The sequence below is a fragment of the Scylla paramamosain genome, chromosome 5, assembly GCF_035594125.1.
Source record: "Scylla paramamosain isolate STU-SP2022 chromosome 5, ASM3559412v1, whole genome shotgun sequence".
NCBI classification, from domain to species: Eukaryota; Metazoa; Arthropoda; class Malacostraca; order Decapoda; family Portunidae; genus Scylla; species Scylla paramamosain.
Genome location: NC_087155.1, coordinates 29,910,056 through 29,933,945, shown reverse-complemented (window position 1 = coordinate 29,933,945; position 23,890 = coordinate 29,910,056). Strand labels below are relative to the sequence as shown.

The 23,890-nt window shown below is 40.8% G+C and overlaps 1 protein-coding gene across 1 annotated transcript in view; it reads left to right on the top strand.

Annotated features, from left to right (window-relative positions):
* Nucleotides 1-19,967, top strand: part of LOC135100814 (uncharacterized) — a 186,700-nt gene extending 166,733 nt beyond the window's left edge. The window contains exon 6 of the transcript XR_010268927.1: nt 19,758-19,967. The gene's annotated coding sequence lies outside the window, so the exon portion shown is untranslated. The remainder of the gene's footprint in view (nt 1-19,757) is intronic.
* Nucleotides 19,968-23,890: the final 3,923 nt, after the last annotated feature.

The following is a 23,890-nucleotide window of genomic DNA, read 5'->3' as shown; positions in this document are numbered from 1 at the left end:
AATATTTTTTTGTTGTTTTCTTGTTTTAATCGTTTTAATTTTTTTTTCAATGAATTTCTTGTTGTTTCTCCAATCATATTATTCTTTTATTATTTCAATCTTTTGTTATGTTTGACTTTGTTTCTCTAATGATTTTTTTTCCTTGTTTCACACAATTATATTATTGTCATTTTTCAATCATAATTTTTTCAATCTTTTCTTTATTGTTGTTTCAATATTTTTGTTGTTGATTTAATCTTTTTTTTTTTAGTATTTTTGTCATATTTTATCCAATATTTTTTTCTTTCAATAATTTTATTCAAGTTTTTTTTCTTTTATTATTGTTTCTCTCAATCACGTTTCCTTCCAATGTTTTTTTCAATTTATTTTCAATTTTTTTTTACATTTTTTTGTATTTTCTTGCAATCACATTCCTTTTTCAATCTTGTTTTGTTTCCATATTACTTTTTTCAATCTTTTTTTGTTATTTTTTGTTTGTTTTCAAGTTTTTTTTGTCAATCATGTTTTTATTTATTTTTTGTTTCAGTCATTATTTTTCCAGTTTTTTTTTTGCCATTTCATTTTTTTTTTTCTCCTGGTCCACTAATGTTTACAGAATTAATTCCCTTCATTTTATTCTCCTGGCTTTCCCGTGAAAGTTTTACCTCCACGTCCATGCGCCTTGCGGACTATTTATTCTTTTTCTTGTTTTGATATTCCCCCAAAGGAAAACATGCGGGTCTCTCCGTATCTCATAACTAGATCGCCATGGTAGACAAAATCCATTTTCTGAGTTTTTCTTCGCGTGTATAGCCATCTGACGAGGTGTTCAATAACGCTCATGTTGACAAGTATTATCAGTATATAGATCCAGTATTTTTTCTCAAAGTTAGGCAACGTAGATATGAAGTCGTCCATCCTTTTCTTGTATGATCCTGGCACAAGCTTCACGAAGTAGGTACACGCCATCACATGATCACCATAATTTAGTTGGAAAGCGTCACTGGGAATACCTCCGGGAAAGGGTTTCACGCAGCCCAAGTACTCGCCCAGTTCTTCTTCCTTGAGTTCATTCACCAAGTGTGTCTCTGTCGTACTCATGAGACCCGAATGTAATTTTCGATAGGTATCATTACTATATTTTCTGTGGAACCAAGACGCCATGACCCGATATTGCAACACGAATAAAAGGTTATCTGCCCTCATTTCGAACTCGTACTTGTCGAAGATCATGGCATAACGTTCATTTTTATCGAGAATAATGCCCACTATTTTGATAGGGTAGTCTTGAAGCTCATGATTATATCGCACATAGCAGTGGAAGAGACCAGTATCTTCTAAAGTTAATACGGTCACGGCAATAGAGTTTGCCTGTAGGTGATAGTCTTTCTCATTCTTGAACCAGTGTACCTTTAATACAGCTTCTGTGGGCCTGTTCTCCTTTAGGCGATACATGTAGTCTTCATCAAGACATGTCAATTTGATTTGCTGCCCGAGAGAGACAGTCATGTTCGTGATTATTATGTCCTGAAGACGTTCTTCCAGGTTGTAGCACTCGTGCATGTTACAAGAACGCCATATTTTTACTTTATCTACATAGGTGTGGTTGGGCAGTCCCAGCTCGCTACCGTCGCAGAGGTCGCCGTTCAGGGGTCGAATGCACACGTATTCCAACACGCGAAACCCTCCGCCACATGTTTTGGAGCAGGTTCCCCTCGAGGTGACCACAAAGTGGCCGCCGCGTTTTGTCCCTAATTGTTCTCGGTTTAGTGGCGTGCAAGGTTTATCACTAAGGGAGAACGCTGCAGACTTATTGTGTGCCTGGATGGAGAAGTATTCTAAGGTGGCGCCATCCATGCCGCGATTGTCGTCCACTTGAATAATGTACTTGATCATTCTCAAACTATTACGTACCACCACCACATACATGTTAATGGGTATTTTTGCCCAGCATTCTTGCGGGAACCACTTCAGCTTGAGGTTCATACGTTTCAGCTCATTGTTGGTATTTGTCAGGCCTCCTTCTTTCCACAAAACCCGCTGGGACTTTCGATTCCTGACGAAAATTATCCTTTCTTTGGAAGTGTTGGTCCACTGGGTGGCTCGGCGATCTTTTAGGATGGCACGAAGCTCCTGCGGGCAGAGTTGTACAACCACGCTCATCCAAAGCTTCAAGTCCAGTTTGGAGACGGAAAAAGTAATGTTGTGGTCTAGAGGAGCCGATTTGTATTCATGTGTTATTGTGCTGTATTTGTTGACGTGTCTTACATTGACAACCTCCCCAGGTACGTAACTGATTTCGAGAGGACGCTCATAATCCTTTATAGGCAGAGCAGAGTTGTAAAAATTTATGGACACATTACCGGAGTCTTGGCTCAGGTACAAAAAGTATTCTTGGTCCAGCCGCAGCGGTCTGAGGTGGGAAGTGGTCGAGGAAGGAACTTCAAACCAGGAGCAGGATAGACGCACTCGCCACATGTTAACGGTGGGTTTTATATGTGAAAGTTTATTGAAAGGCCTTAGGAAATGCAATGACGATGTTAGCTCAGTGAATTTTATTGTCCCAAAGCTAATGTACTGTAGGATGTCTCGACGCTTATCTTTGATCACCTGGTCATAACGGATTAAGGACAGTAATGGCTGCATCTTTTTTGCGTTAAAATCCCAGCAGAAAATTAATACATCGCTGGCCGACATCTGCAGCTCACAGTGACTGTAATTTGTTTCTGTAGCGAGTTTGAATCTTGAAAGCGATTCATAACGTATCTTGGTTACCTTTTCTTTTTGGAAAGCTCTGATGATGACGTACTTTTTAAATAGTGGAAAAATGATCTGCATTCTCTTTTGGCCGAATTTATCCAGGAAAAGAATGCTCATCATACCGCTGGAAGCATTACCAGCAGATATGTAGCCAAACTCGAGTTTTCTGTGTCCTATAGTTCGTACGTCAATAAGCTCTGATGTCTGCGAGCCTTTTGGAGGATACAGCACGCTAAAGTATTGGAAGGATGGGTCATTCTCGTATTTATGGGGGACACTGCACGACTCGAAACCAAATCCAAAGAAGGGAGATTTTGGCTGACTCATTTTTTCCTTAACAGCAGCTTTTTCTTGACCGCCAGTAATGCCAAGCTGTTGTAATTTGATGTCGAGATCTTTATCACTCAGCACACGACAACAAGGACCGTGATATAACATTTTTCCAAGATCCCAAGTACGACACAGGCCTTGCGGGCTGTGCTGGGAGGGAACACAAAGGCGGCCACTGCGCGAAGTGGTCTTTAGGCCCACATATTCTTGGCCCGTGAGTGATAATCGAGCTTTTCTGCTGCCTTTCCGTGACTTGATGTATTCCTCGTAGCGAGGCTGGCAGTTGACTGTAAACTTGCCTCCAGAAGCTTGGAAAAAGGCGTAAAGAAATGGGGGCTGGAATCTGAAGAAAGATGCCCTATAAATGAGAGTAGCCTTGCCTCTGCTACCTACGTGATGAAGGGTAAGTGTTGCCTTAGTCAGCCTTATGCTGTAGCCATGCCATCCTACGTCTAAATCACGTGCTTCAAAGGGACCTGTCTCTCGATTTTCCCATTCTGTAGAATTTCCCCTGCTCGTCGCCACTTTGAACTGGTAGGGAGGTTTCAGGTGGAGCGTTATTCCTGACCGTAGTTTTGCGAATGTAGAGAAGAATACTTTTGCGTCATCTCTTCCAGCCTTGTAATAATGATAGAATATCATGAAGGTCGAGCGCTTCTTGCGCTGTAGACGGAAGTAAACTCCTTCTTGTCGATGACGGAAGGGAAACGTCATTGGAAATCCAAAAGCCCAGACTTCTTCTTGTCGAGTTAATTTACGTCTATCACGACGAAATTCCTCCCCCACCTTCATATTTTCAAAGACGTGCACAATGGGACAGTGAGTGTCCATCTGCACCTCCACCATCTCGTCAGAAAACATTCGTACAAACTGAGGGAAGCGATTGGTCTCCGAGGGAGTGGACATTTCGATGGAATGCTTATTGTCTCGGAAACTTAGTTGTGCTTGTTGTCCTCTTTTCTTGAATGTGACGTCAGTTACATTGCCAGCGTTCATCACATCGATAACGTCCTTGGCTTCGTACTGCGCGTGCTTCATCTGCACTTCTTTCATGTAATAAAGAGCAGGGAAATCCGTGAGGACAGGGACGTGACCCTTTGAGAGGTGAACCAGGTGCTGAGTGTGCATGATACTGAAGTGTCGCGACGTCAAGCCCACGTTGTATCCTTCAGCTTCCCGGTCAGCTGAGTACCGGTACTGCAAAATTAGTTCCACTGGTCGCTCGTCAGAGTAGGGGCTGATCTTGAGATTAACGTAATCACCAAGTGCTGGTAGCTCAAACCATGTACGTGAAAGGTATCCGCCCTTAACTAGTACTGTTCGCCGAAGGTTGTGGCAAGGAGGAGCTGCCGTTGGGATGGTAAGGGAGTAACCTTGGGTTGGGTGTGTCCACGTGTAAGTAGGTCCGGCAATTTTGTCGGTGATATCGCAGCTCAGTGGACTCGCTGGGATGTAGTCACGGAAGGGAAGGCATACTTTTCCCTGGGCCTCGGTCCCGGGCGGCGTGACAATGCACTGTTTTCCTGCGTGCGGCCCAAAATAGGGAGGGCAGAACGGCACACCGCATGGCACCAATCTGGCAACTTCCTCGTCTTTCTCATAGCTTACGATAGGCGTTGCCCACAATGTCTCACTTTCAATGTCTTTCAAATCAGCCTCTTTGACCAGACACGAAGGCTCATCAAATAAGCCACCAAAGTTCCGACACAAGTAAGATGAACGTGCTGCTTTATCAAATGTTTTCTTCAATCTAGGCTGTATATTTTTCCGTAATTTCTTTGGGTCTACAGAGCTCCAGAATTTTTTATCCATTTTGGAGTGTTTGTTTAAGTAGATATTTAGATCAAAGAGAGACCATGAAGTGCACGGCATATAGGTAATATTGCGAATCTGCACCAGGAAGTCCACCTTGCCATTGTAATGAATACCCTTCGCGGTAGTTCGACACGAAGTAAGCCCCATTTGTTCAATTTTCGTCATATCTACATAATCGTCTGTGTCTTCTTCCTCTGGGTATTCTTCCTCTGGGTGTTCTTCCTCTGAATTTTCTTCCTCCGAATCTTCGTCACTGAAACAATTGTTATTTTGATCGTGTCTTTCATCCATTGCATCGTATACAGATTCCTCAAGATCGTCTTCTGGAGGTTCAGGAGTGCTGTCCAAAGAAAATTCCTTCCCAGAAGACTGCAGCGTTGGCTCGCTCATATTTAACTGAGGCCGACCTATCTGATGATACTGTATTATCCCCAAAACGCCAAGCCCCAAGCACAGCAACGCTAAGGAGGCGATCACCAGCAAACTCCAAATCTCTCCAGAAGAGCTGTAACGGGGCGTGGAGTGTTCCTTATCCTCAGCCAAAGGTGGAGACACATCCAAAAAGCGACCTTTCTCTCTTAGCTGCTTAGCTTCCTCGGTGCAGTTCTTGGTAGTGGGCAGCATTGTAGCTGTTACCGGTTGTGCCTTTCTCAGAAGGTATGCTCTACTAGTGTTTAACTTTACCTGAAGTGCTAGGTGCTCCTCTTTTAAGTAGTGGCTAATTAACTCCAAGCTCCCGCTCCGAGCACTCAGTGCCTGGCCAATCAGAGGCCTCCTCCTGTGTGCGTGGGAGCGTGATTGGTGGGAGGTGGCGGTGAGGATGGAGGTAAACATCCCCACACGAGTATAGCAGTAGAAGAGAATGAAGAACAACAATAATAGCAACAATAACAAAAAAGATCAAGAACTCTAGAAAATGATAACACTCCGATTCCTAACACAGAAATTTCTCTTCAAGTTAATACCCTCATAGATATAAACTACATTCTCCAAGTAAATATAAAAATGGAGGTCGAGCCATTTTTCTCACACTTAAGAGGAATTGCCACAATCTTATTCTAGGTACGATATATTTACCATCAGACTTTGACTTCCAGTGCGATGACTAACAATGTTACCCAAACAAAATGCTGAACTAAAAGATCACAACCCCTGATGAACAGTTAGAAAAATTATTCTAACTAATCTCCTTCACCTGAAAATTATTGAGCGATACAAGACCAATGTAATATGAACAGCTGATGAACTGTCAACTAAAGATTTCATATTAACCTGACATGCATATTTAATATACACTCCCACAACTAATCCTAGTTTAACCCACCACTATCAGCAAGATTCTTTACTAATTTTTTTTCAAAGATCAATAACACTTGGAGTATTTCATAACTTCCTAACTTTAATTAATGAAATACGTGGAATAATTGTTGATCCGTCAGGGAGATTTGACGTGTCCTTTAGGTAGTCAGAGACGAATCTTTAGTCTATTAAACTTAATAAGATTATATATATATATATATATATATATATATATATATATATATATATATATATATATATATATATATATATATATATATATATATATATATATATATATATATATATCGCGATCCCCAATCAGTGAGGGGTACGAGCACTACTGTCCACTGAAGCTCTTTACGATCTCTGAGCAATGTGATAGATCCATTTTTCTTAGACTCTCAATTAATTAGATCACTTGTTGTCAAAGCTTACCAGACATTATCACTGAAATATTTTTTTTCTTCCTTAAAATACTTAAGTGTTGATTCTCTTTACAAGGATAAATTCTTTCTAAATGGCAACGACCAGGAACCTTTGAAGTCATTTAATTCCTTTTCTGATGCTATGAGTAAAAATTTATTGGCACTTGTGTTCTGGGACTGACCTGCGTTGGTAGTAATGAACTTCATACATCAACTGTGCTGGCATGGCCGCGCGGGCGTGGTGCCGCTGCTGGAAGTGGTGGAATTCACCGCACCGGATGGTTTCGTTACATCTCACTTCCTTTCTGAAAGGTTCGTAAGTCGCAGATACGAACATAGTGAAAGGTTTGCTCAACGAAACTATTATCTTTATATTTCTTACCACTTGCTTATTCAGATATGCAAGTGTTACTCGTACACTGGTTGCAAGTTGTTGCCTCGATATTTCCACTGTTTTCATTTGAGAAATAATTACATAATATCAGAAATTTATTTTATTCCGGGAAAGAAATACCTTATTGCTTAAGACTGGAACTCCCCATAACGGCGCTGCAAGAATGAAAAGTGGGTCAAACATTCCTTTGTAGAAAAAGAAATTAAAACAGTCGAACTAAATAGTCAAAGGTCCAGTATTGTAAATAACATTTTTTTCCTAATTTCAAGGAACTCATACTGGTGAATGATTTAAAATCACGCTCCTGCTTTTCCATCTTCATGTTTTCACTCCTAGTCAAGCCACTGCCCGCCCAAGGAGCGTAACTGTGGCCTGCCTTGTCTTTGGTTAACGTTTGCGTGCGTCCCTCTTGGTCCGCCAGAGTATTTTCATTCATTTAACAAGAGCAGTTATGAATGAAGACGCCTTTAACTAAATAAAGTCGCCTCTAACTAACAAGGATCAAAGAGTAAAAATTAAAGCCCTTTTGCATTCGGGTTATATATATATATATATATATATATATATATATATATATATATATATATATATATATATATATATATATATATATATATATATATATATATATATATATATATATATATATATATATATATATATATATATATATATATATATATATATATATATATATTTATTTATCTATTTATTTATTTTTATTTTATTTATTTATTTATTTTTTTATTTTTTACACTCGATGAGAACCAACAAAGATGGAAGCTGGAGTAACGAAGAGAATGAAACTTGAGCTCCAACAAAGCTTCTTACCAAGAAAGATTCAAAACTTTTAAGGCATTAATCATTGCAACCAAAAGAAGCTGACACAGGAGGATGATATCAATTTAGGAAGGATCGCCAGATGAACAATATTTTACGTAAATAAAAAGAAAGAAATGCATCTCTCTCTCTCTCTCTCTCTCTCTCTCTCTCTCTCTCTCTCTCTCTCTCTCTCTCTCTCTCTCTCTCTCTCTCTCTCTCTCTCTCTCTCTCTCTCTCTCTCTCTCTCTCTCTCTCTCTCTCTCTCTCTCTCTCTCTCTCTCTCTCTCTCTCTCTCTCTCTCTCTATATATATATATATATATATATATATATACATTTCATCATGTCTCGTTACGAAAGCGCTTATAATCGCTTCCAGAAGTTACTTTAGGAAACACTGCTGATATGAAGGAAAGGTAACGCGTGTACTCGAATCGTGTGTATGTGTGTGTGTGTGTGTGTGTGTGTGTGTGTGTGTGTGTGTGTGTGTGTGTGTGTGTGTGTGTGTGTGTGTGTGTGTGTGTGTGTGTGTGTGTGTGTGTGAGAGAGAGAGAGAGAGAGAGAGAGAGAGAGAGAGAGAGAGAGAGAGAGAGAGAGAGAGAGAGAGAGAGAGAGAGAGAGAATGATATATCTTCTTCATAAAGAAATACATAACAGTTGTTGATAATAAGGCCTGTCTCCTGAGCTTAAGCTCTATTAAAGACCTTTGGCTAATTATCTAGGCCAAAGATTTAAAGAATGGCCAAAAAGAGAGACGTAGGTTAAGAGGGGACCTGATAGAAGTCTTTAAGTGGTATAAGGGTTATAACAAGGGAGATGTAAGCAAAATTCTTAGGATCAGCAACCAGGGTAGAACAAGAAATAACGGGTTCAAGCTTGAAAAATTTAGGTTTAGGAAGGAGATAGGAAAAAATTGGTTCTCAAATAGAGTGGTAGATGAGTGGAACGGACTCAGTAATCATGTAGTTAGTGCTAGGACACTAGAGAGCTTTAAGAGAAGATTAGACAAGTTTATGGATGGGAATAGCAGATGGAAATAGGTAGGTGTGTTTCATACAGGGACTGCCACGTGTAAGCCTGGTCGCTTCTTGCAGTTTCCCTTATTTTTTATGTTCTTAAATAGTGTTACATATGTTGCAAAGTACCTTAGAGTACAAAATACAAGGTATATACAGATTATCTAAAAAAAAAAAATATTACAATTGATTATTTATATATATATATATATATATATATATATATATATATATATATATATATATATATATATATATATATATATATATATATATATATATATATATATATATATATATATATATATATATATATATATATATATATATATATATATATATATATATATATATATATATATATATATATATATATATATATATATATATATATATATATATATATATATATATATATATATATATATGGTGAAACTTTTGCTGTTGCCTTGGACATATCAAAAGCTTTTGATAGAGTCTGGCACAAAGCTTTGATTTCCAAACTACCCTCTTACGGTTTCTATCCTTCTCTCTCTGTAACTTCATCTCAAGTTTCCTTTCCGACCGTTCTATTGCTGCTGTGGTAGACGGTCACTGTTCTCCTAAATCTATTAACAGTGGTGTTCCTCAGGGTTCTGTCCTGTCACCCACTCTCTTCTTATTATTCATTAATGATTTTCTAAACCAAACTTCCTGTCCTATCCACTCCTACGCTGATGATACCACCCTGCACTTTTCCACGTCTTTTCATAGACGTCCAACCCTTCAGGAGGTAAACATATCACGCAGGGAAGCCACAGAACGCCTGACTTCTGATCTTTCTAAAATTTCTGATTGGGGCAGAGCAAACTTGGTATTGTTCAATGCCTCAAAAACTCAATTCCTCCATCTATCAACTCGACACAACCTTCCAGACAACTATCCCCTCTTCTTCAATGACACTCAACTTTCCCCCTCTTCTACACTGAACATCCTCGGTCTGTCCTTTACTTATAATCTGAACTGGAAACTTCACATCTCATCTCTAGCTAAAACAGCTTCTATGAAGTTAGGTGTTCTGAGACGTCTCCGTCAGTTTTTCTCACCCCCCCCAGCTGCTAACTCTGTACAAGGGCCTTATCCGTCCATGTATGATGGAGTATGCTTCACATGTCTGGGGGGTTCCACTCATACTGCTCTTCTAGACAGGGTGGAATCAAAAGCTTTTCGTCTCATCATCTCCTCTCCTCTAACTGACTGTCTTCAGCCTCTCTCTCACCGCCGCAATGTTGCATATCTAGCTGTCTTCTACCGCTATTTTCCTGCTAACTGCTCTTCTGATCTTGCTAACTGCATGCCTCCCCTCCTTCCGCGGCCTCGCTGCACAAGACTTTCTTCTTTCTCTCACCCCTATTCTGTCCACCTCTCTAACGCAAGAGTTAACCAGTATTCTCAATCATTCATCCCTTTCTCTGGTAAACTCTGGAACTCCCTGCCTGCTTCTGTATTTCCACCTTCCTATGACTTAAATTTCTTCAAGAGGGAGGTTTCAAGACACTTATCCACCAATTTTTGACCACTGCTTTGACCCTTTTATGGGACTGGCATTTAAGTGGGCATTTTTTTTTATGCACCGATATTTTTTTTTTTAGCGAGTTTACCTTCTTCGCCTTGCCTTCCCCAATGTTTCCAGGCACAGTCCTGACGTTTGTGGCGGACACGCAGACAATAATAACTCTGCGGCGAAGTAAACCAATAAAACAGTACCGCTGGAAGGAGGAAAACACGAAAACAACCAGCTAATAGTGCAATTCTAGTTCCTTGTTTGGTCGTAATAAAAATGTATTACTGCGTTGTTATTTTGAAGCATTTTTTTATATTTTTTTTTCCCTTCTGGACGGCCATCTGTTGGGCTTTCGTTCAGATTAGTTTTACAGCTCTTGGTTTTTACTGGGACATGTGAGCAGAATAATGGAAATGAAAATGTTGTGTAAAATGTTCTAATGCTCACGAAGCTCGTACTTCAAAAAAAAAAAAAAAAGAATGTTAAATGCTCTGTAAAATGTTGTAATGTTTGAGCGTCGAGCATGTAAAGAAAATATTGTCTCTCGTTGTATTTGTGTATGTGTAAAAGATGCTCCGAGGTGTCCGGAAGGTACTTTCATGACTTTAATATATACAATAACAGTGGTACTGCTGCTGCTTCTGCTGGTAGTAGTAGTAGTAGTAGTAGTAGTAGTAGTAGTAGTAGTAGTAGCAGGCATCGCTGATGTATAATTAAAGTTGTTGTTGTAATAGTAATGATAGTATTGATAACGATAATGATGACGATAACAATGATAATAATAATAATAATAATGATGATAATGATAATAATAATAATAATGATAATAATAATAATAATAATAATAATAATAATAACAACAATTATAATAATAATAATAGTAATGAAAATAATAATAATAATAATAATAATAATAATAACAATAGTAATTCTTAATAATAATAGTAATAATTACGATAATAATAATAATAATAATAATAATAATAATAATAATAATAATAATAATAATAATAATAATAACAACAATAATAATAATAATAATGGTGATCCTGACAGTAATAATGATAAAAGCAGGTGCACAAGCTTAGGGGAGTGACTGCCGCCAGCAGCAAGATGGTCGCAGTGACAGGTGTTAGAGGAGGTGGACGGAAGTGTGTCAAATGAGTAGGTGGAACACTCTTGAAAGTACGTTTGATAAAGCATAACTACACCTCATTAAACGCGCTGAATTTCAAATGACAAAAAAATAAAAACGAGAAAAAAAAAAAACGAGACAATTAACAAGAAAAAACATAACTGCCGCACAAGTATCTAATATTATGTAGTAATAGCGGAAACTGATCTAAAAAAAATTATAAAGAAACGAAAAATATAGAAAAGAATTAATGTATAATGTGCTAGTGACTGAAAATATCATTAACAAAAAAAAAAAAGGAAAAAATAAATAAAAATGTGAAATCAATAAAAGATATTTAGCACTACAAATCACCAAAGGCCATTTCGCGTCACTAATTCCCCGGATGTGTTAATCATGCAATCGGGAGGCACTCGTGTAGCTGTAGGGATGAAGAAGATTACTGTTTAGCTGCCGGATGAGCAAAGGGCGCATCAAATTGCTAAATGATGTGAGGGAGACTGATGCAGTTAATCCTCTTGAAAACAAACTCTCTCTCTCTCTCTCTCTCTCTCTCTCTCTCTCTCTCTCTCTCTCTCTCTCTCTCTCTCTCTCTCTCTCTCTCTCTCTCTCTCTCTCTCTCTCTCATTCATCAGAAAATATTCATCAGGAGATTTACAGGTCAGAGGTGGTATTGTGAGTTACACTTGCCTTAAAACCTGACCTTGCTTTATGTGTCTTTACTTAATAGCTGACTGAAAACGCTGAGCTATCTTTCACTCAACTGCTAGTATGACTCTCTCTCTCTCTCTCTCTCTCTCTCTCTCTCTCTCTCTCTCTCTCTCTCTCTCTCTCTCTCTCTCTCTCTCTCTCTCTCTCTCTCTCTCTCTCTCTCTCTCAGCTCCCCCAGACGCCAATCATTTTAACACTTCACTTTCCTTCGAAGCTTATTGGGCTGCTAACGTGACCTGACTCCGGCCGCCGCAAGACAACTTTATATGATCACAATCACCATCCTTTTTATTCTTCTTTTTCTCCTCTTATTTTTCAAGTCTTTCTGGGTCTCGCCTTTGTTGGTTAGTCTGATTGTCTGTCTCTGTCTTTCTTTGTTTGTGTCTTTGTCTCTCCTTTTTTTTTTTTGTGTGTGTGTGTGTGTGTGTGTCTGTCTGTCTTCCTTTTTTTTAATTTCTTTATTTTCTTTCTGCTCGTTTATCTAATTATATTTTTGTGTGCATCTTACCGGATCAATCAGTTAAACGAGACAGTTATTCAACCAGTCATGACTACGTATTATTTTCCTCGACAACCTTTCTTTCTCTTATGTAACCTTCGTGATCAATACATTTACCTCCTTCTTCTTCTTCGGAACCACAGACGTAAATTATTCACCTAAGGATCCCGGAGACACACTACAGCTCGACTGACTTGCTAATCCCGAGCCACTGTAGGAATGTTACTGGGAGATGTAAGCGGCGCGGTGATGGGACAGTGAAGGGGTGATAGTGGGGGGGTGCTGACGGGTTGAGGCGATGTGTTCGGACCCCTTAAGCTTATAGGCCGCTTGTGTATCAGAAGATTCTCGCCGCCATTAGTGTGTGATCACTTTCAATGGGGCTTCCAGGCTCCTCCAAAAATCCGTTCACGCCGCCCTAGATGGTGCTATTTGTTCATCTTGTTGTTGTTGGTGGTGGTGAGGGTGGTGGTGTTGTTTTTGTTGTTGTTGTTGCTGCTGTTACTGTTGTGATTGTTGTCGTCGTCGTCATCGTCATTGTCTTCAAGCCCTCATCGTTTTCCTTGCCCTTTTTCTTCTCCATAATTTTCTCCTCCTCCTCCTCCTCCTCCTCCTCCTCCTCCTCTTCCTCTTTCTCCTCCATCTTTTCTCCGTCCCGCATTGCACTCATACGCACACCCTCTCGTTCACTCGCCACCCTCTCCCACCCATACAGACAGCCTCGGCGCCTCACATATCCACAGTTTTCGACACTTCTCTCCATTCACTCACTAGTCGGTCCATCCACCACACATGTTTCATCCATTCACGCCCACCCTCACCCTGCTGCCACACGCCCTTCATCCCACCTATACAGAGCCTCATTCTCGCTCCACACGTGTCTGCCTCGCCATTAACACACATACATAACTAACGAGCACACACACACACAGCTCTCTCCTCGGGGAATGCCAGCAGCGAGGCGTGGAAGAAGCTGTTGTTTAAGCGTCGCATAGTTGTTGTGTTAAGGTATTCAAAGACACAAATGCCACATTAAAGTTTTCATCAGTGTAGTTACGTATCCATCGGTAGTCTTGTGTGACCCAGTGTGGCTTTCGTTGCGCAGTATGGCTCTCTTTAACTTGCTGTGTCCCTCGTCTGTCTACTTTGGCTTTCAGTGATTCATTGTGGTTCTCCTGAAGTTAGTTCAGCTCTCCTTTGCATAATATGGCTTTCATTAAGTCAGTCAATTGTGGCTTTCAGTTCCTCTTCTGCGCAATATGGCCCTCTTCATCCTAGTATGGCCCGCGTTAGCCCAGCGTAGCCCAATAACACCTAGGCTCACCCTAAGCCAGGCTTCCGTGCGCCTACCCGTAACTCCGAATGATTGATATTTTCCCATGTAGTTTCCAGACATATTTTTCACCGGGAATCATTTTTCTTCCCTTTCGGACCAAGACTGTGGAGAGCTGACGTTAATACGCAACCTACACTCCTTCGCTTGCCCTTCCCCTTCCCTGATCCCTCCCCCTTTCCCTTGCATTTCCCCTTTCCCTTCTTCCCTTTCCTTCGCATTCTATTCCTCTTCTGCCTACGCAGCCTCCCCCAAGGACGCTCTTCCTCCGCTGTCTTGGCAGGTAATTCGTGTTCGTCAGCTTGAATAAGGAAGAGAACACTGACCTGGAACACGGGAAGGTAGCGAGTGGTCGGTGCTGCTAGGTTAGGTTAGGTTAGGTTAGGTTAAGTCAGAGCTGGTTAGGTTAGTTTGGGTTAGGTTAGGTTAGATTTGGTTAGATTTGGTTAGGTTAAGCTAGGTTAATGCTGGAGTGGCGGTTGTTAGTGCAATAAATAAGCATGATAATGGAGAAAACATCAAAGGAGAAAGAATATTCTTATCTGAATTTCCTGAAGAAGAGTGTGCAGTAAAATGTTCAAGTGTTCTGAGAGAAGTAAGAAATGAAAGATGAAGAAGGAACGGAGAACAGCTGGTAGCAGACCAATGATTTACGCAGGGTGAGAGAAAGAAAGGCCTCGGTATTGCGGCTACAAAGGCTAAGTGGCATCAGTATCAAGTGTCTAGTTGTTGCAAGGAGATATGTCATGAAGCCCAGCGAATTCCTTATCTATAAACCTACCGGAAATTGATACATGGAGTAATGAGCTGCCTTATATCAACAGCATCGCAAACACCGAGAACTGGGAATGTGACAGGTGGAGCTGGTTGACTGATAATGATTTTTTTTTATTGTCCGCAACATTTTATGGATTAGGACGTGATTATTTTGGTCAACTGTACATAAGACGTGTAAGGAAAAATCACCTGGATATGGAAGTTTCCAGTGATTTGTGAAAAGTCTGACCTGCACTGTTAAATAAGAGCACTGGACCATTGATTATGTGTGTGCGTGTGTATATGTGTGTGTGTGTGTGTGTGTGTGTGTGTGTGTGTGTGTGTGTGTGTGTGTGTGTGTGTGTGTGTGTGAGTTGAAAGGCATGGGTCGGCTGCATATTCCTTTACTATTTTGTGTGGGAGCAAGCAATAAAAGTAAGGAGGTAAGGATCATTGGTGTGCAGGCTGGAAGACAAGTTCATAGTACTCCACTTGTATTCACTGGAATGCTGCCTGTACGCTGTGTTGGTTCTTGTTCTCCTTTTTAATTATTCATGGATGCATGCATGTGTTTGGGGAGCATTGCAGGGTTTTTCATAGTTTTTTTTTTTTCTATTTTCACCAGAACTTGCATTCGTAATGTGTTCCCGAGGCAAATGTTGCTATTCTGTTGAATAATTTATTTCATCCTCGATTATTATTTTTTTTAACGGAGAAGATTTGTTATCGTTTTAACTGCTGACCTGCTGGAGGTGGCTTCACCTGCAGTCCACCAGATTCATATAGAATTGTTTATTTATTTATTTATTTATTTTTAACCTGTGCAATACTCTTCTGTGTGTCTGCAGTGCGGGTTTGTACGCACAATAACATTTGAGTCTTGGTTTAATTAGCATCCAGCCAAAAATGAAGTGTACATTTCAGACCGTTAGGTTACTCGGTATATTGTGATTTTTTTTCTATATCATGATTGCGTCATGACCTGAAGTAACTAAATATTATTGAAAAGGGAGTTCATTACATATTCCTTTGCCATTGTTTCATTGTTTATATGTGAGCCACGGTGAGGCTTCCATTGTGTGCTGCATTTCTATGCTTTTACATTTCGTGGAGAAATTATGTTTTTGGTGTTTGTGTTTTAAGTGAGTGAGGCAGGCGGAGCAGGAAACTGAGGGGTGGGGAAAGACAGGGGATGGGTCTGGGGTCCCGACCTCTTGGGAGACGGTGGGGTGGTGGGGCGGCGCTGCCTCGGGAGGAACTGCAATCAGCTGGGCGGCAGGTGTAGAATGATAAGTCGCGTGACGATGTCAACAGCAACGAACCTAATAAGCGAGAGTCTTCCAACGCTGTCACTTCGATGTTTTCTTTGAGTTACAAAGTAGTCGCTCCTTCCGGTAGTCTTGCCAAGTTCAGCAACGCCTTGAGGCGAGGTGAGGCTCATACTGTCAGGAAGGTGGCTCGACATGCTGTGGCTCATGTATCCCCATTCCAGGAAGTCACTATGGTGTCTTTCAAGAGAAGAGTGAACAGGTGGCGTCGGTGGTGGCGTGGCGGCGTCATGGAGACACGCCATCAGGGAGCCGATCATCTCCACCACCACTCTCATCTCTTCATCAGAATCAAATTACACACTCAGATTGAGCGTAATTTTCGGTACAGATGAATTTCATTGTATTACGGCACACTGGTATTTTTTTATGAAATTGTATCAAACGCAATATGACTTTAATTTAACGATTGCAGCGATGATATTAGTTATTATTACCCTGTGTGTACTCGTATGAATGTGTGTTGAGAGAGAGAGAGAGAGAGAGAGAGAGAGAGAGAGAGAGAGAGAGAGAGAGAGAGAGAGAGAAAGAGAGCAATTTGTTTGGCCAGAACTCCGATAGCTCAGAATAAGTGGAAGAAGCGAGGCGGAGGAGTGTTTAATGCGGGTTGTTAGGGAGGGTGGCAGGCGGATTCCTTTGTCCCGCCCATCCGGTCCCTCGTGCTCGCTAACTCCGCGTCTCTTTGTCTCTCGCGACGCTTCAAGTTGGCCTGAAATGGGCAGCTCGACATTGTAATGCATGGCAACTTGATCTGCGGGTGCGGGGAATGACAGAAATATTCCATAACGATGCGTAAGTACATTTCTCGCCATCAGAATTTAAAATATCATAATTCATTATTCTTTTACTCCTCGGTGTAAGTAAAATCTCCCTCCCTTATTGAAATGTATGGCCTTTTCACGTATTAATTTGAAATGAGAATGAAATCACGCGTTTTGTTTTATATACTTGGTTTCATTATAGATTAGTAATAAAATGCACGTGAGAAAAAATCAAATGTCATGGAATCTCTAACGTTTCTATTTCTGGACTTTCGCAGATAACAAATAGCTGGTGCATTTCATCCCCTCCTTTAATCTCTCTGCTTTGCGAGGATGCCGAGGGTGCTGAGTAGCCTTAGCGCAGCATCTAGTGGTGATCAGAAAAAAAAAAAAACTAGAGTCATAAACAAAATCACTCTAAGAACTTAACGCTACTGTAATCTTAACAAAATTTTCCAGTGCCATGTCTCCGGATTTCCTGTAAAAGTGAATGAACCGAGAAACAAGTGAATCATAAAGATACTAAGAATATTTACCTCGGGCCACCATTGTTCTCCTATGTCAAAGCTTTTGTGTGGGTAGATTATAACTTATTCTTCCCCTTTTCCTTCCCTCCTCCACCCATCTTCATTCTCTCGTCCTCCACTCAGCCCAGCCCCAAGATACTTCTCTCCAATCCACTCTTCTGTGTAGCTCCTTTCATTCCTCTCAATTTGCTCTCATTCGTCTTCTGATTTCATTCCTTATCCCTTCTCTTTCCTCACTCCACACTTCTCTACCTCTTCGATTCTTCTCTTTCAGCTTCCACACGTATCCTTCTATTTTCCTTCCATTCCTTTTCTTCCATTCCTCCTGTGTTTCTTTTTCTCCTCATACTTTTTTTTTCTATCACTCTTCCTTTCACTCTATTTTCACTCCACTGTTTACTCGCGTTTCTCTTTAGCCCTCCAATTTCTCTCTTTCCCTCTTTCACTTGTCTCCTCCTATCAGTCGTCTCTCCCTTCTCACTCCTCCTCATCCCTCACTCCTTCCCTCACCTCATCGCTATCGGAGCTCCTAGACTTGTCCTCCGATACAAAAGATATCAAGAAAATCCTCCGTTTTCTGTTGCATTTTCTTGAGGAAGGTAACTACAACACCGACCAACACGAGAAACACTGCCTGGCCTTGTCTTCCTCCTGCCGGCCTTACCTTTTTGCCGACCCTGTGTGTGTGTGTGTGTGTGTGTGTTTACGGTTTTTTGTGTCTTTTTCTTTAATATTTTTGGTGCGAGGGTATACTGGTGTCTGCATTTGTCGTGGTGCTGCTCCACTCCTCTTGGTGTTTTCCGCCTTTGTGAAATTTTTAATACTTCCTTAGATATTTGCCTCATTTGCATGCTTGCTTCCTTCCTGCTGGCTCCCCCAAGCGCTCTCTCCCTCTCTCTCTCTCTCTCTCTCTCTCTCTCTCTCTCTGGTAAAAAATTTCCTGCTAGTCCGCCCCAGGTATTGAATATAATGTTTGGAACTATTATTTTCGTATCCAGATTCAGCAGACAGGATTACACACGGTGGAGGCAACAGTGTGTATGTGAGTTTTGTGATACATCTCTATTTGCCTCACCTCAACTCCCTCGTTTATCCTCTTTGATCTCCACGTTACCTACCTACCTTCTTCTCCGCTCTGCCCATCTCCCTCTTCACCGCTTCCTCCATTTTTCCTCTCCTCCCTCTGCCTCTCCCTAACTCCATTGTTATTCTCATCTTCTCCGCCTGTCTATCCTCTTTCTCTTTTCTCCTCATATCCTCGTCCATTTGCTTTTACCTCTCTCCTCCTCCTCCTCCTCCTCCTCCTCCTCCTCCTCCTCCTCTCGATCTCTTCCTGCTGCATCTTACCTCACATTTCCTCCTCCTCCTCCTTCCTCTCTCCCGCCTTCTCTTGTTCCTCTTCCTCCTCCTCCTCTTTTGCCACTTCCTCCTTTTCCTCCACCTTTGTTTTTCCTCCTATCATTGCTCTCCACACGCTTCAGCAAACAGATATTATCAAAGAGAAAATTTCTGCAGTGTTTGCGTGGCCTTGTGCAGTGGTTAGCGGGACAGCACGAGGACGAGCAAGAAGAAGGCGAAGAAGAGTAGGAGAAACTGGAGAGGATATGTGAAAGGAGGACGAAGGAGAAAAAAATCGAGGCGAAAATGGTGAGGTGAAAGGAGGAAGAAGGAGAAACAGAACTTGTGTATATAGTTGTGTTTGGCTTGTTTCGAGATTACTTGTTGAATAAACTGTTTTCGTCTACATGTCTTGGTTACTTGTATGAGGTAAGGATAGGGAAGTGGAAAGGTTTGTATAAGATAGTGATAGGCATGTGAGAAGGCTTCTTCCCACCTACGCCTGTCTTCAGCACATTACTGCAGGAAACATTTCGGGTAGCACGTGTATGTACGAACAGGTATAAAGCTTTCATTAGAGGGGAAAGGAAGACATTCTTACTGTTATGCATATCTGGCACACCTATTTCACCTTGTCCTACTGGGTCAGCACATTAGTCTTCACACCTCGAAATATTGATTTGAATTTTGTACCTTTATTAATTCAGTTCACTATTAAAATCTGCATTGAATATTTTTCACCCATGGTAATGATGACATCAAAAGCTCTTCCATCATTCATTACAGGCATTGATTTACCACTGATAGGAAATTTCCTGTTCCTGGTCCCAAACTGCATGGCTATATACTTATCAAGATCGATTCAGTAAATATATCAGAATCTTTCTGTATGGCATCACCGTCTTTCGTGGCGGGTCTTCTTCCTCCTCCCGTCTTCGTGTCGTCTCCAGACTTAAGAGATAATGAGTTTTAATCTCTTTTCAGAGTTGCTGATGGGTATATTAAGAAGAGGATGAGTCTGGTGGAATTCATTGTCTTCTATCAGTAAGCCTGTGTGTGATGCACGAGCAGAAGTTACCCGTGACAGCTCGATGAAACTTGGGGAGGGTTCCCAATGAGACTCGATGAGAGGCTTTATGTCTGTATAGAAGTAAGTTTTTTTTTTTTTTTCTCTCTCTCTTTATGTAGGAGGGACACCGGCCAAGAGCAACAAAAATTCAATTAAATAGAAAAAAAAGGCCCACTGAGATGCTGATCCCCGAATAGTATCCGAAGCTGTAGTCAAAAGTTGAAAGATAAGTGTTTTGAAACATCCCTCTTGAAGGAGTTCAAGCCATAAGAATGGTGAAATACGGAAGCAGACAGGGAGTTCCAGAATTTACCAGAGAAAGGGATGAATGACTGAGAATACTGGTTAACTCTTGCATTAGATAGATGGACAGAATAGGGATGAGAGAAAGAAGAAAGTCTTGTGCAGCGAGGCCTCGGAAAGAGGGGAGGCATGTAGTTAGCAAGATCAGAAGAGCAGTTAGCATGAAAATACCGGTAGAAGTTAGCAAGAAATGTAACATTGCAGCGATGAGAAAGAGGCTGAAGACAGCCAGTTAGATGAGAGGAGTTGATGAGACGAAAAAAGCTTTTCATCCCACCCTGTCTAGAAGACCGTATGAGTGGAACCCCCCCAGACATGTGAAGCATACTCCATACATGGACTGATAAGGCCCCGGTACAGAATTAGCAGTTGGAAGGTTGAGAAAAGATGGTGGAGACGCCTCAGAACGCCTAACTTCACAGAAGCTGTTTTAACTAGAGATGAGATGTGAAATTTCCAGTTTAGATTATAAGTAAAGGACAGACCGAGGATGTTCAGTGTAGAAGGGGACAGTTGAGTGTCAGTGAAGAAGAGGGGATAGTTGTCTGTAAAGTTGTGTCGAGTTGATAGATGGAAGAATTGAGTTTTTGATGCATTGAACAATACTAAATTTGCTCTGCCCCAATCAGAAATTTTAGAGAGATTAGAAGTCAAGCGTTCTTTGGCTTCCTTGCATGAACTATTTACTTCCTGAAGGGTTGGACGTCTGTGAAAAGACATGGAAAAGTGCAGGGTGGTATCATCACGTAAGAGTGGATAGGACAAGAAGTTTGGCTTATTCATAGACTATTATTCATTGATGAATAATAGGAAAATAGTGGGTGACAGTACAGAACCCTGAAGAACACCACTGTTAATAGATTTAGGAGAGGAACAGTGACCGTCTACCACAGCAGCAATAGAACGGTCAGAAAGGAAACTTGAGATGAAGTTACAAAGAGAAGGATAGAAGACGTGCGAGGGTAGTTTGGAATTGAAAGCTTTGTGCCAGACTCTATCAAAAGCTTTTGATATGTCTAAAGCAACACCAAAAGTTTCCAAAATCTCTAACAGAGGATGACCAAGACTCAGTCAGGAAAGCCAGAAGATCACCAGTAGAGCCGCCTTGGCGGAACCCACACTGGGGATCAGATAGAAGGTTGTGAAGTGATAGATGTTTAAGAATCTTTCTGTTGAGGATAGATTAAAAACTTTAGATAGGCAGGAAATTAAAGCAATAGGACGGTAGATTGAGGGATTAGAACCGTCACCTTTTTCAGGAACAGGCTGAATGTAGGCAAATTTCCAGCAAGAAGTAAGACCCAATCAAGTTCATAAGCCCTCCGAGGGTTTAAGCCAGCGAGGAAATAGAAAACATCATTGCGAAATATTTTAATAAGTACTCGTAGCATGAAGTAGTCAGAGGGTGGAGGAGAGGGAAGAACAAACCCTGAATCGTCCGAGGTAGAGTTTTAGCAAAGGCTGAGAGAAAACTTCAGCTTTGGAGATACATTTGATAGCAGTGGTGCCATCTGGTTGAAATAAAGGAGGGAAAGAAGAAGCAAAGTTAATAGAGATGGTTTTAGCTAGGTGGCAGAAGTCACGAGGGGAGTTAGAACTTGAAAGATTTTGACTTTTCTATTAATGAAGGAGTTTTGGCTAGTTGGAGAACAGACTTGGCATCATTCCGGGCAGAAATATAAAGCGCTTGAGATTCTGGTGATGGAAGGTTCAAGTACCTTTTGTGGGTCACTTCTCTGTCATGTATAGCACGAGAACAGGTTGAGTTAAACCAAGGTTTGGAAGGTTTAGGTTGAGAAAAAGAATGCCATACACTATCACCCCCGTTATGCGCTCGGCACACAGAGACGGGTCTCTGACACGGAAGCAGTAGTCTTTCCAAGGAAAATCAGCAAAATACCTCCTCAGGTCCCCCCCAGCTAGCAGAGGCAAAACGCCAGAGGCACCTTCGCTTAGGGGATCCTGAGGAAGGATTGGAGCGATAGGACAAGATACAGATATGAGACTGTGATCGGAGGAGCCCAACGGAGAAGAGAGGGTAACAGCATAAGCAGAAGGATTAGAGGTCAGGAAAAGATCAAGAACGTTGAGCATATCTCCAAGACGGTCAGGAATACGAGTAGGGTGTTGCACCAGTTGCTCTAGGTCGTGGAGGATAGCAAAGGATGGTCAGTGAAGGGAGAGGAAAGGCAAAGCTCGTGGGGAACATTAAAGTCTACAATAATGGAGATCTCCGCAAAAAAAAAAAAAAAAAGGAAAAAAAGAGTTAGAATGTGCTCCACCTTGGAAGTTAAGTAGTCAAAGAATTTCTTATAATCAGAGGAGTTAGGTGAGAGGTATACAGCACAGATAGATTGCCTTTATGTTCTTGTTTTTTATAAATGTGAGACTTTTCTGGTCCATACCTTGCTTACTTCTGAAGTTAAATTTCTTTTTTCGGTTTTTTCGCCCCGTTTCCCTAGTCTGCCAAGGCCTCCTAGTGAAGGACCTTGATTTTAGCATTTGGAAACCGTTAACCTGAAAGGATGTCCTTCCCAACTTCGAATCATGGCCTGGATTTGAACCCATGTGCCTGAGGACCCCTTCACCCACAAAGCGATTATGCCACAGATCTTTCATGTCTTGGAGAGAACAAAAAAAGGACGATGATGAGATGTGATTGTCAGCCATGAGTAATTCAGTAATACGAATATAGCTCATGGAAAACAGTATTGCACAAAGAGACATCTAATGAGAGACATCATAATGATAGAGTAATTACAATGTTTCTTGGGTGAGTAAGAGTTGTGTCCGCTGAAGGTAGTCCGTAATGAACGCTGACTTTTCACAATTCACTGCATTCGCCTTTCCGAACTGACATCACCGGGTTACTGGGTTTGTCAGATGAGTCGCTGGCCAAACAAATGAGAAAAGGACAATGACGAGAACAAGGAATAGGAGGAGAACGAAAGAAAAATGAAGATAAATACGAAGAGGGAATGGATGAAACGAAGAACGTTAAGGATCTGGACGAATTCGAATGAGATGGAAATAGCTGCAGGATTTGGAAGAATGAACAAGAAGAGGAAAATGCGAGAAAATTTTGTTGTGGAAAGAAAGAAAAAGAAAGAAAAAGAAAAAAAGGCAAGAAAGAAAGAAAAAAGAAAGGCAAGAAAGAAAGAAAAAGAGGCAAGAAAATGAGAAGAAAGAAATAGAGAAAATTGGTTTGTGGAAAGAATGTTGAATAGGGAAAAAAAAGAATGAAAAAGAAAATGAAAAGCAAGAAAATGCAGGAGGAGGATCCCTGAACACTGCATCAGGCAAAATTTTCCGCTCATTACAGCATCATTGTGGAGAAAAATAGTTCTCTTTCCTCTCCCGTTCCGACGCATGCTGGATTACAACTCCTTCTATCCTTCTCTCTCTCTCTCTCTCTCTCTCTCTCTCTCTCTCTCTCTCTCTCTCTCTCTCTCTCCTCAGTCTCGACCCATACACAAAACAGACACCATTTAAACAACTATTAGGTGTGTGTGTGTGTGTGTGTGTGTGTGTTTCACGTGCAAGTGCTTAAAATGATGTGGGGATTGATGTGTGGGAACGATATCAAAGCAATAAATTAGTGAAATAATTTTAATAAACACATGATGACAGGTGGAACAGGTGAATGTTTATCCTTTCTGTCTTGTTTTTATACTTATTTGTTTCGTTTAAGTTTTTATTTTCATTATTATTATTATTATTATTATTATTATTATTATTATTATTA